This window comes from Prionailurus viverrinus, chromosome D2 (assembly GCF_022837055.1).
Source record: "Prionailurus viverrinus isolate Anna chromosome D2, UM_Priviv_1.0, whole genome shotgun sequence".
Taxonomy (NCBI): domain Eukaryota; kingdom Metazoa; phylum Chordata; class Mammalia; order Carnivora; family Felidae; genus Prionailurus; species Prionailurus viverrinus.
In genome coordinates, this window is record NC_062571.1 from 27,155,658 (window position 1) to 27,168,353 (window position 12,696).

Here is a 12,696-nt window from a genome sequence, read left to right on the forward strand (position 1 = left end):
ACTGTATCAGGTATGTGTTTTGCAAATACTGTTTCCAAGTCTAAGGTTTGTCTTTTCATTCTCTTGACATTGTCCCTCACAGAACAGAAGTTTTTAATTTTTTTTTTTTTAATTTTTTTTAACATTTATTCATTTTTGAGACAGGGAGAGACAGAGCATGAACAGGGGAGGGTCAGAGAAAGAGGGAGACACAGAATTTGAAACAGGCTCCAGGCTCTGAGCTGTCAGCACAGAGCCCGACGCGGGGCTCGAACTCACAGACCGCGAGATCATGACCTGAGCCGAAGTCGGACGTCCAACCGACTGAGCCACCCAGGCGCCCCCAGAAGTTTTTAATTTTAACAACGTTCAGCTTATCAATTCTTTCTTTCACGGATTGTGTCTTCAGTGTTGTTTTTAAAAAGTCACCACCGGGGCGCCTGGGTGGCGCAGTCGGTTAAGCGTCCGACTTCAGCCAGGTCACGATCTCACGGTCTGTGAGTTCGAGCCCCGCGTCGGGCTCTGGGCTGATGGCTCAGAGCCTGGAGCCTGTTTCGGATTCTGTGTCTCCCTCTCTCTCTGCCCCTCCCCCGTTCATGCTCTGTCTCTCTCTGTCCCAAAAATAAATAAACGTTGAAAAAAAAAAAATTAAAAAGTCACCACCAAACCCATGGTCATGTAGATTTTCTTGTATGTTACCTTCTAGGAGTGTTAGTTTTTCATTTTATATTTAGGCTATAATCCATTTTGTTAGTTTTTGTGAAGGGTGTAAGATCTGCGTCTAGAATCAGTTTTTCCATGTACACGTCCAGTTGTTCCGTCATCATTTTATGAAAAGACTATCATTGTTTCATAGTATCGTAGTTTCTTATTTGTCAAAGAAAAGAAGCCTATTTTTGTACTTGTATCAGTCTAGTTTCTAAATTGCTTAATAATTTTTTTTTTATTTGAGAGAGAGAGAGAGAGAGAGAGAGAGAGAGAGAGAGAGAGTGGGGGCTGGGGAGAGAAGGAGAGGGGCAGAGGGAGCAAATCTTAAGCAGGCTCCACACTCAGCATGGAACCCAACATGGGGCTCCAACCCACAACCCTGGGACCGTGACTTGAGCCGAATGCAAGAGTCAGATGCTCAACCAACTGAGCCACCCAGGTGCCCCTATGTATGACTTTTTAAAAGCTGGTATAACATGTTTAACAATTATTTTCACTGCCACCCTTTGGAGGTGTTTCTGACCTAGTAACTGGAACAAACTCAGGAAAGAAAACATAAGAAGAGAAACTTAGGGAAAAGTAGACTTTTTAAAATTAAGTCTAATTTGTTGATACAAAATTACATGTAAGAATTGCACACATAAAATTAATGGCCAAAATGTACATCATTCACCTCATTTCCTGTTACAAGAAACTATTCCCTGGGAGTAAATGCTAGTTAAACCTGTGGTTTCAGGCCCAATTTGCTAACTTGTGTTTCTCTTGTGTTCTGATGTCCAGGTCTGCATGGCATTCATCTCTCTGGCACTGTTTTATAAATCATTTTTATAAATGATTTTACTGTATACAAATTTGATCCATTCAACATGCAGATATCAAATATGTACTACGTATCAGATTGTGCTAAGATAGTGCATCTTTTGTGACCGAAAGTGCAATAAAACCAAACTACTCATGTTTTAGGTATCCATTATAATTCAACAGGGTCAAAGCACTGAATAGGATGGAAAGGGACTTTTTTTCTTATTTAGAATATTGGAAATATTTTGACTATCTGCCACTTGTTAATTCTACTAATGTTTCACAATGTGTAAAATAGTCAACAAATTGAGAAAATTGACACTTTATGTGTTATAAGGCAGTATTTACACCTCTAGAATACCTCTCAGAAGAAAAACCTTTTGAGAAAGTAAAACTTCTTAGTATATTACTGCAGAGAATTTGAGATGTTTGTGTGCAATAAATGAACTCCATAATAAGTATTATTTTTATGATTTTTGTTTTCTGAGTTTATATCTACCAGTAAGAGAAGAAATGAAGATAATTTACCTGAAGGTCTCCTGGCGTGTATGTGGAGAAAGACAGGGACGGAGATGGGTAGAGAGATGGTGGAAGTGAAAATTTAGAAGCTTAGATTTTATTATCACATATTCCCTTTATGGTTATTTGATGAGTTTTGTTAACAGTATTGCTATTGTACTGAGATCTTGGCAAATTTCAGGAGGATAACATCTTGAAACATTTACTTTAGGAGAATAATTATTTCCTTGATTCTACTTAGACATAGAAGGAGCTAGAATAGGGTAGCTCAAATTGAAGTCATTTTTAAAATTAGGTACATGGGGCGCCTGGGTGGCGCAGTCGGTTAAGCGTCCGACTTCAGCCAGGTCACGATCTCGCGGTCCGTGAGTTCGAGCCCCGCGTCGGGCTCTGGGCTGATGGCTCAGAGCCTGGAGCCTGTTTCCGGATTCTGTGACTCCCTCTCTCGCTGCCCCTCCCCCGTTCATGCTCTGTCTCTCTCTGTCCCAAAAATAAATAAACGTTGAAAAAAAAAATTAAAAAAAAAAATAAAATTAGGTACATGGATATTTCAAGAAGAAATGAAGATTGGGGATAAAAAAAGAAAGAAAAAAATGAGGTACTTTTCTATGAAAGCGACCATTATAAACACCATTTTGGTCTAATATTTGTCTCAGATATTTCTAGAATACTTATATATTTTCTAGTTTCTTTTACTAAAAAGTGAACTTATAGTGGGAATGTAAATTGGTGCAGCCACTATGAAACAGAGTATGTAGGTTTCTCAGAAAATTAAAAAGAGAAATACCACATGGTCCCATTATCCCACTTGTGGATATTTGTCTGAAGGAAACAAAAGCACCAACTCCAAAAGATATCTGTATCTGCACCCTATGGTGCAGCATTATTAATGGTAGACAAGATATGGAAACAATATAAGTTTCCACTGATGGATGGGTGGATAAGGAAATTGTTGTGTTTATTTATAATGGAATATGATTTAGTCTTAAAAAAGAATAAATTCTTACCATTTGGAAAAATGTGGATGGACTTTGAGGGCATTATGCTAAGTGAAGTAAGTCAGACAAAGAAGGACAAATACCATTTGATCTTTCTTATACATGGAATCTAAAAGAAAAACAAAAAACATTCATAGATACTGAGAACAGATGGGTGGTTGCCAGAGGCAGGGGTTGGGGGTGGGAGAAATGGTTGAAGGGGGTCAAAGGGTTAAAAATAAAAGAAATAAAAGAAATAGGAATGAAAGAAATAATAAAAGTAGAAGAAAAATAAAAGAAATAAAAGTGTAAAAAAGAAAAGATGCCTTTCTGATTAAAAAAAAAAAAAAGTTGACTGGGGCACCTGGGTGGCTCAGTTGGTTAAGGGTCCAAATTCGGCTCAGGTGGCAATCTCAGGGTTAGAGGCCCACATAGGGCTCTCTGCCATCAGCATGTAGCTTTAGCACATGGGTCGTCAATACATCAGTTCATCGTGAACATAGAATCTTACAGTAGGCAGTTTGGTTTCAGTACCCAAAGGATTTTCAAACCTAAACTTACTGATTTATAAGCAGATTGCTGCCACTGAATTTCTAGTCAAACATCTGCAATATCGGCACCACCACCCCCACAATATCACAATCCCCACTGTTTTGCTCAATTACACAAGTGGCAGCATTTATATTCATATTTATTATGAGATTTGTGTTAATGTGTTCAGAATTCTGGTTCCTAAAATATTATTGGTAGTGCTGTCAAAGAACTTTAATTATGGAGAGACAAAAAAAAAAGTTGTTATATTGAATTGTTTATTTCCTCTTTGCAAATATATGCTAGACATATTTTAATTTAAATCCTTCAATAACAAAAAAATCGAAAGAGTTTTAACTTGTAAACTATAAGTTCCCCATAATTTCTAAGGGCCATATTTTCAAAAAAAAATTTTTTTTCAACGTTTATTTATTTTTGGGACAGAGAGAGACAGAGCATGAACGGGGGAGGGGCAGAGAGAGAGGGAGACACAGAATCGGAAACAGGCTCCAGGCTCTGAGCCATCAGCCCAGAGCCTGACGCGGGGCTCGAACTCACGGACCGCGAGATCGTGACCTGGCTGAAGTTGGACGCTTAACCGACTGCGCCACCCAGGCGCCCCAGGGCCATATTTTCAGATAAACACTCTAAACTATTTCTGGAAAGTTAGTGCTTTTTATTCATAGATGAATAAACATTTAAATAAAATATTTTATGGATCTCTATATTTAGTCTGTCCAATATTAAAATCAGTTATATCATGGGAAATTGAAAGACTAAATCCTTTATATTTATGTAAACATTTGGTGAATAAAAACATCTTTAGAAAAATATAGTTATAGTTCATAGAAATTAAGTTTAAATATGTTATTGCAAATTTGAACCTCTAATACATTCTGGATAAATTTGAAAAGAGCACATAAACAATACATGAAAATGTTAACGATGTCAGTTAATGCCTAGAAGGATGTCTGTTTTCAAATATACGTTTCCCAGTAGTGGAAAACTTTCAGCTTTTATAACAGGGAAGAAAGTTCAGATACATTCAGTGTGACTTCATAGTACAGACATAGACCCAAGTAATTCGTCAAGTTATATACCAGAAATTTGTAATAGATTTTCTCCATAATTATTACATGTCTACAAAACTAAATAGATTATTCCTGTGAAAAGCTTAAAAATTGTCTGTCTTGGATATGGATAATTTTCAAGCTTTTCTCAGAAAAATATATCTCAGTTTATATATTCTTCCACTGGGTGGGGATTGAAAACAAACAACTATGAAGTTCCATTCTGACCTCTAAGATGCTCTGATTATTTATTTTTTTAATATGAAATTTATTGTCAAATTGGTTTCCATACAACACCCAGTGCTCATCCCAACAGGTGCCCTCCTCAATGCCCATCACCCACTTTCCCTTCCCTCCCCCCCCATCAACCCTCAGCTTGTTCTCAGTATTTAAGAGTCTCTTATGGTTTGCCTCCTTCCCTCTCTGTAACTTTTTTCTCCCCCTTCCCCTCCCCCATGGTCTTCTGTTAAGTTTCTCGGGATCCACATAAGAGTGAAAACATATGGTATCTGTCTTTCTCTGTATGACTTGTTTCACTTAGCGTAACACTCTCCAGTTCCATCCACGTTGCTACAAAAGGCCATATTTCATTCTTCCTCATTGCCAAGTAGTATTCCATTATGTACATAAACCACAATTTCTTTATCCATTCGTCAGTTGATGGCCATTTAGGCTCTTTCCATCATTTGGCTATCGTTGAGAGTGCTGCTATAAACATTGGGGTACAAGTGCCCCTATGCATCAGCACTCCTGTATCCCTTGGATAAATTCCTAGCAGTGCTATTGCTGGGTCATAGGGTAGATCTAGTTTTAATTTTTTGAGGAAACTCCACACTGTTTTCCAGAATGGCTGCACCAGTTTGCATTCCCACCAACAGTGCAAGAGGGTTCCTGTTTCTCCACATCCTCTCCAGCATCTATAGTCATTATAATCCTCCCTCCCCATTCACACCAACATCCTATAAAAGTGCAATTTTTCTAGCTGGGGTTTTATAAAGTAAAAGCCTCCTTTTGGTTTTATGCTGTGGACCTTCTCTATGTACTAAGATAAATTTTTCTTGATAAGGAATCACAATATTGTCCATGTGTATGGTCTAAAATAGTTCAGTTACATTCCGTTGCTTGGTGTAAGATTTATTTGGCAAGCTTTCTTGGAGCTTTCGAGACTCCATTCAAGTATGACCAGGTCTCTGCAACCTTTCCTGACACTCTTCCATTTCCACAGAATAGAATCAACCTTTTGGGGGTTTGTATTCTCACTACATCTTCAGTAATTTTCTATTTTAGTCATAAATCACTCCGCTGCCCACAATTCGTTATAAATCTTTTTGCCCTTGATAAACATAAGCTACCCAAGGACAAATTCTCATTTATCTTTTTTTGTTTCCAATGTCTAGCATGATATCTCATACCTAAAATGGTGTCTAATAATTATTTTTTAAAATGAGTAATTAGTGTATAAATAAGTAACTCACAGGTGGCTCCTGTAACTTTGCTTTATTTAAGATTCTATAAATTATGTGAGATTAAAATTTTTAAAAAATATTGTTTTTCTCTGTTTTCCTAAAAATCAATCTTCACCATAAAATAACTTGATAGCATTTTATTTGGCTAGTGTCCAATTTATTTTAAATGTCAGCAAGGAGAGTTTGTCTGTAACTAGGTTCTTAAATTATTTTATTTTGTCATTAAATATCAATTCCCTTTAAAAACTGTTATCTAATAATCTAAACAAGATCCAGGTCAGGTTTAAACTCATCTAGTAAAAGAAGAGCAAATGAAATCACCACCCAGGAGTTAGAGGGTGTTTTCAGGGATGCATACTTGGTAACAGTTTCCATTTACTCTCATACTTAAAGCATTTCTTCTCACTTAACTGTTCACTTCCGAGACCAGAAATATTTTTGTCTGCTTTTTGAAAATGTGTTTTTGAAAAAGCACAAGCAATACACAGGGGATTCTTTAAAATCCGTTGTAAAATATTCTGATGTCCACTATCAGTAATAATATGGAATACAAATCACATAAAAGTTCTACATGTTTCTGCTAGTTATTATGTGTACCATTCATTTTGATATTTAAGAATAGTCACTTTTTCTTCCCTGTGTGTGCAACCCATCTATTACATCTGAATATAGTCTGTCAAAGCTAATCCAATCTTACTGTTATTTGGACAGATTCTCAACATTTTCTGATTGCACTTTTAGAATTCCTTGCAGTCAGTTCTTAGTCCACAGAACATGAATAACCAGAAATATCTGCTTCCTGGTCAATCTAGTTTTCCTATTCCAGATGGCCTTCTATTTCTCCCTCAATTCTAGATGCATCCTGTATATCCTTTGTGCTGGAACCAGAAAGACTAATGTCACACTGCTACCCTTTGTGTGCACGAGTGCTATGTCATTTATTTATTTATTTATTTATTTATTTTTGTTTTCTAATCCTGCTTGCTTTTTTCCCCCTTTATTTTAATAGCACCCAGTGCTTACCACGAGTGCCCTCCTTAATCCCCTCACCCATTTAACCCATCCCCTACTCTGCCTCCCCTCCAGCAACCCTCACTTCGTTCTCTCTAGTTAAGAGTCTGCTTTATGGTTTGCCTTTCTCTTTCCCCCCCATGTTCTTTCTGTTTCTTAAATTCCACATATGAGTGACATCATATGGTATTTGTCTTTCTCTCACTGACTTACTTCGCTCAGCATAACACACTTTACCTCCATGCACGTCTTTTGCAAATGGCAAGATTTCATTCTTTTTGATGGCTGAGTAAGATTCCATTGTATATATAATTACCACATCTTTATCCATCCACTGGTACATGGACACTTGGATTCTTTCCATAATTTGGGTATTGCCCCTAAGGCTGCTGTAAACATCAGGGTGCCTGTGCCCTTTTAAATCAGTATTTCTGTATCCTTTGGGTAAATACCTAGTAATACAATTGCTGGGTTGTAGGGTAGTTCTATTTTTAACTTTTTGAGGAACCTGCAAACGGTTCTCCAGAGTGGCTGCACCAGTTTGCATTCCCACCAACAGTGTAAGGGGGCACTTCTTTCTCTGCATCATTGCCTATTTGCTTTACATCTAACAATGCTTCAGAGAGAAGCTTCTACAAAACAAACAGATCACCCAGCATATTCCACTGGGGTGAGGAGGAAGCAGAGAAAGCCAGTTGCAAGATACGAGGATGCCTATCTTGTGACTTTATTTATGAGTGTCCCCCTAATATAAAGATTTTTATTTTCTGAATGGCAGGGGTATACTTAGATTGAAATTGCATTCCCCTCACACCAAGAAAATGTTATGTATTGAGTAAATAATTCAATAAACAGATGTAGTTATCAGAGTTTCTTTGTTCATTCAGTACACAACATAATTTAAATAATCATGAGAAAAATTTTACCTTCCAATAATGATTTCTAACTTGGCAAATCCAGTGAAAAGAAGAAAACATCTTACAAATGAGTCAAGCAATCACAAATACACAAATAGATTTTAAAATAATTCACTATGGTTCTTAGGGATTTCAGTGTGAATTTACATTCTCAAAAGTCTGCAAGTAACTGGACTATTATGAATCCAATATCATTATAGATCAGTGATTGCAAGGGAATTATCACAAAACATCTGATTAAATTCAAGACACTTTTCATGAGGTGGTTTCAATTTATCATTAGAATTATGCTAACATATTGAAGACAAAAGTATTTTTGTGCTTCTTTTATATCCACTATATCTTCTAAAGGTATGTTTTGATTATACCCAATAATCAAACTATGTTTGTTGAATAAATGAAGAACACTTTATGGTATTAAAAACTGAGCAATATGAAAACAATATATTAAAACACTTCTTTCTATGAGGAGAAATCTAAACACAATAAAAGATAAGAAACTTGCTAAATGCCTTTTTATTTTCATAGAACCTGGTCTAGAAAGATTATTTGAAAATGGCAAACATTTCCACTGACTTCCCACTTATTATTACTTCTTGGAAAAAATGTTATCCATTTTGGGGCTCCTGGGTGCCCCAGTCAGTTAAGCGCCTGGGTGGTTCAGTCGGTTAAGCGTCTGACTTCAGCTCAGGTCCTGATCTCACAGTTTGTGAGTTCAAGCCCTATGTTAGGCTCCGTGCTGACAGCTCGGGGCCTGGAGCAAGCTTCTGATTCTTCATCTCCCTCTCTCTCTCTCTGCCCCTCCATCGCTCACGCTCTGTCTCTCTCTCTCTCAAAAATAAATAAACATTAAAAAAAATTTTTTTTAAAGATGTTGTCTGTTTTTAATCTCATACATAAAAGAGCATGGTTTTTTCCTATACAATGTCTATGAGGCATCATATGTAGAAACACTTGAAAATCCTGAAGACTTTGAATGGTAAAAAGGTATGTTATTTTACCTTTCATTTTAATAGACTTTTCCCCATGTCTCTAATCATTTCTAAGTAATTTCAACTTTTTTTTTTTAGTAGGCTCCACGACCAGTTTGGAGCGTGTAGCCCAATAATCGGGGCTCAAACTGACAACCGACCGTGAGATCAAGACCTGAGCTGAGATCAAGAGTCTGACGCTTAACCGACTGAGCCATCCAGGAGCCCCAAAGTAATTTCAACTCTCTTGTCATTGTCCTCCTGTCTGATAAGCAGAACATAAAAATAGATGACACAAAAATCTGTGACCAATTCAGATAATCTGTCAGGGCTGAGAAGGCAGAAAGTGATGGCAGGTCACTAACTTGTTTAAATGTGAACTGGAGTGACAGGGTGCAAAGCATTTGAATTCAAATTACTTCTACACCTTTTAGGTATGTTTCCAGCAGGCAAAATGCTTTAAATCTTTCTCTTTTCAGCCCCTCCCTATGAGACTCCTTTAGCTAGAAAAGTGTGTGTGCAATGCCCAGTGGGCCATTTAATCTAAAGTCTTTATTTTCTTAGACTTGAGGGGAATTAAAAAACAATTAGTAAAAATACTGGGAACTAAGATGCTTTGTTTCAAAAAAGTACTTAACTTCAGCTTTAAAATGTAAAATGAAGGAGCCAGAGAGAGTCTTCTGAAATCTTTCAGCTTGAAACTTTTCTGATATTCTGAGAGGATTTATATTAGCTTTGTGTGTGTGTATCTTCTGATTACGAAAGTAATGTATATTTATTTATTTAATAATAACTACAAGCAACATGGGCTCAAACTCATGATGCCCAGATTAAAATGCTGATGCTCTACTGACTGAGCCAGCCAGGCTCCCCAAAATAATGTATGTCTATAATGAAAATAAATGAAAGTACAAAGGAAAAAAAAAAACAGTACATCAAGAATTTTTAACATTTTAGCAATTAATTTACATTTACTGACAAAAGCTCTGGGATATATTTTTGAAATGTCTGTTTCACTTGTTATCCTATGGCCTTGGATAATTTTTCTTCTGCTATTACTGTGATTTTCCTGAAACATTTTCTCTTTTCCTCCTCTTTTCTGTTTTAAATATATATTTAAGTTCCGTATTAAATGCGTGCAAATTATTTATAACACATGTGGAATTATAAAGCAAAAATAAGATGGACTCCCGTAAGCCCACTACAATTTAAGAAACGTATTTTGCTGTGGGATATTTCAGATTAAATATCCCATAGGCATTTAAGAACGTAAATGTAGAACATCAGAAATTATGTACACTACCAATTTGTAAAGACCATTGAATAAAAAAAGTATGTCGAATAAATATTAGATAAGTAGGGAATGCAAGAAGTGTGAAGAGAAACACCAATTAATTAATTTTATTAACTATCTGAAAATTTAGTTTTAATATTTTTTGTACCATATTCATAACGACTTGTCCCTAAATCACTTGTGTTTGAATAAGTCTGTTCCCTTAGTCATGCTACTTAAACATATGATATGTTCCATAAAATGTTTTGATTGCTTTCAGGGCATTATTCAAAGTCATTGGTAAATTTGCTTATTAGCGTCTAATAGCATATCTGAAATGGCAAATTATAATGATTTTTTTAATTCTTTTTACAATTTCATGAGTATGAAACATATTTTAAAGAAAAATACCAAATAGTTTTACTCATCTGTCAAATTTATGAAACAAAACAGATGAGCATAGGAGAAGCGGGGGGAAAGAGAGAAGGAAGCAAACCATAAGAGACTCTGAACTAGAGAGAACAAATTGAAGAGGGCTGGAGAGGAGGTGGGTGGGGGGTGAGCTAAATGGGCAACGGGGATTAAGGAGGCACTTGTGATGAGTCCTGGGTGTCATATGTAAGTGGTGAATCACGAAATTCTACTCTTGAAACCCATATTACACTATATGCTAGCTAGAATTTAATTAAAAACTTAACCAACAAAAAAAGATTTGTCATATTTGTTTCTTCAGCAATAGACTTCCACATGCATTTTAAAATCATTTTGCCAAATCACCTCTCAATTGCTTTTAATCCGTAGGTATTTTGTGGACAGATTCTATGATAAAATCCTCCTGCTCTTTGATCCCATGTTTCTTTAGATTGTATTTAAGCTCGATCTCTCTAGTGTGTATTATTTATGATTTTGCAATTAATTTGAGAATTTTTGCATCCTGGTTCAAGAATGTGTCTTGCACATTAGTATGTTCGAACTTCTCAACTTCTTATCACCAATCTTTTATTTATTTATTTATTTATTTATTTTTAAAAATTTTTAAACATTTATTTATTATTGAGAGACAGATAGACACAGAGTGTGAACAGGGAAGGGGCAGAGACAGAGGGAGACACAGAATCTGAAGTAGGCTCCAGGCTCTGAGCTGTCAGCACAGAGCCCGACGCAGGGCACGAACCCACGAACTGTGAGATCATGACCTGAGCTAAAGTCGGTTGCCCAACCAACTGAGCCACCCAGGTGCCCCACAAATCCTTTAATATTTAGTATCCATTTGCTTTCTAAACAGCTCTCAAGTGTCCATCTGTTTCTCTTTACCTTCACTAGTACTTTACCTTTCACTTTACCTTCACTAATACTACAAAATCCCTATAATCTTTGACCTGTACTTCCGAAACAGCTCCTCATTAGTGTCGCCTTATCTCCATTCAGTCCTCTCCATTTATTTTTTCTCATCCCAACTAGAGTGATCTCGAAGATCTTTTAAATCCGTAAATTATTCAGGGAGTCTGGGTGACTTAGTCAGTTAAGCATCCAACTTCAGCTCAGGTCATGATCTCCTAGTTCACGAGTTCGAGCCCCGCATCGAACTCGGTTTTGTGCTAACAGCTCAGAGCTTGGAGCCTGCTTCGAATTCTCTCTCTCCCTCTCTCTCTCTCTCTCCCCTCCCTAACTCACACACTCTCTCTCAAAAATAGATAAACATTAAAAATGTTTAATAAATTAATAGACTCTTACTCTATTGAGATCTCTGTCAGTATGTACTTACTTTGGGAAGCCTTTCCTATTATTCCTGAGTTAGGTTTCTCTCTTTCCTTATTTCATGAAATAATACAGCTACTCTTAAAACCACTTGTCTCCGTTGTAATCCTATATTATTTATTTATTTATTTATTTATTAGCATAATTTTCCCTCCCCAAGACTGTGAACCCCATGTGTGCAGAAGCCTTATCAGTTTTGCCAACCATATTGTTTCTGTTAATTTGGGGGGATGGATTTGTTATTTTATTTTATTTTATTTTATTTTATTTTATTTTATTTTATTTATTTTTTAGTTCCAGGTTTTTATTTAAATTCCAGTTAGTTAACATATAGTGTAATATTGGTGTCAGGTGTAGAATTTTTTGACTTTTAAATACCCGGCACTCATCACAAGTGTCCTCCTTAATACCCATCACCCAATTCTTCTACCTAATTAACTATACATAAAACTTTTTAAAATTATTTGGTGACAAAATTGATACAATGTCACTTTGGAATTAATTTTGTTTTCACTATGGCCTAGTGTGGTAGGTTGCAAGTTGGCCTAGTGTGTTAGATTTCAAGTTAGATTTTCAGGAGCACGAAGCTTCTACAGAAATGCCTGTCTTAGCCATGATGGAAGTAAGCTCGGGAGCTAGGTATCCAATTTCTGTTTGATCTACAGTAAATCTGCTACCATCTATGGGATTGTTTCACGGAAAATAATCTTAAGAA

At 36.3% G+C, this 12,696-nt stretch overlaps 1 protein-coding gene across 1 annotated transcript in view; it reads right to left on the reverse strand.

Annotated features, from left to right (window-relative positions):
- Positions 1-1,078: 1,078 nt before the first annotated feature.
- LOC125148133 (40S ribosomal protein S17-like) overlaps positions 1,079-12,696 on the reverse strand; it is a 28,403-nt gene continuing 16,785 nt past the window's right edge. The window contains exon 5 of the mRNA XM_047825904.1: positions 1,079-1,104. The gene's annotated coding sequence lies outside the window, so the exon portion shown is untranslated. The remainder of the gene's footprint in view (positions 1,105-12,696) is intronic.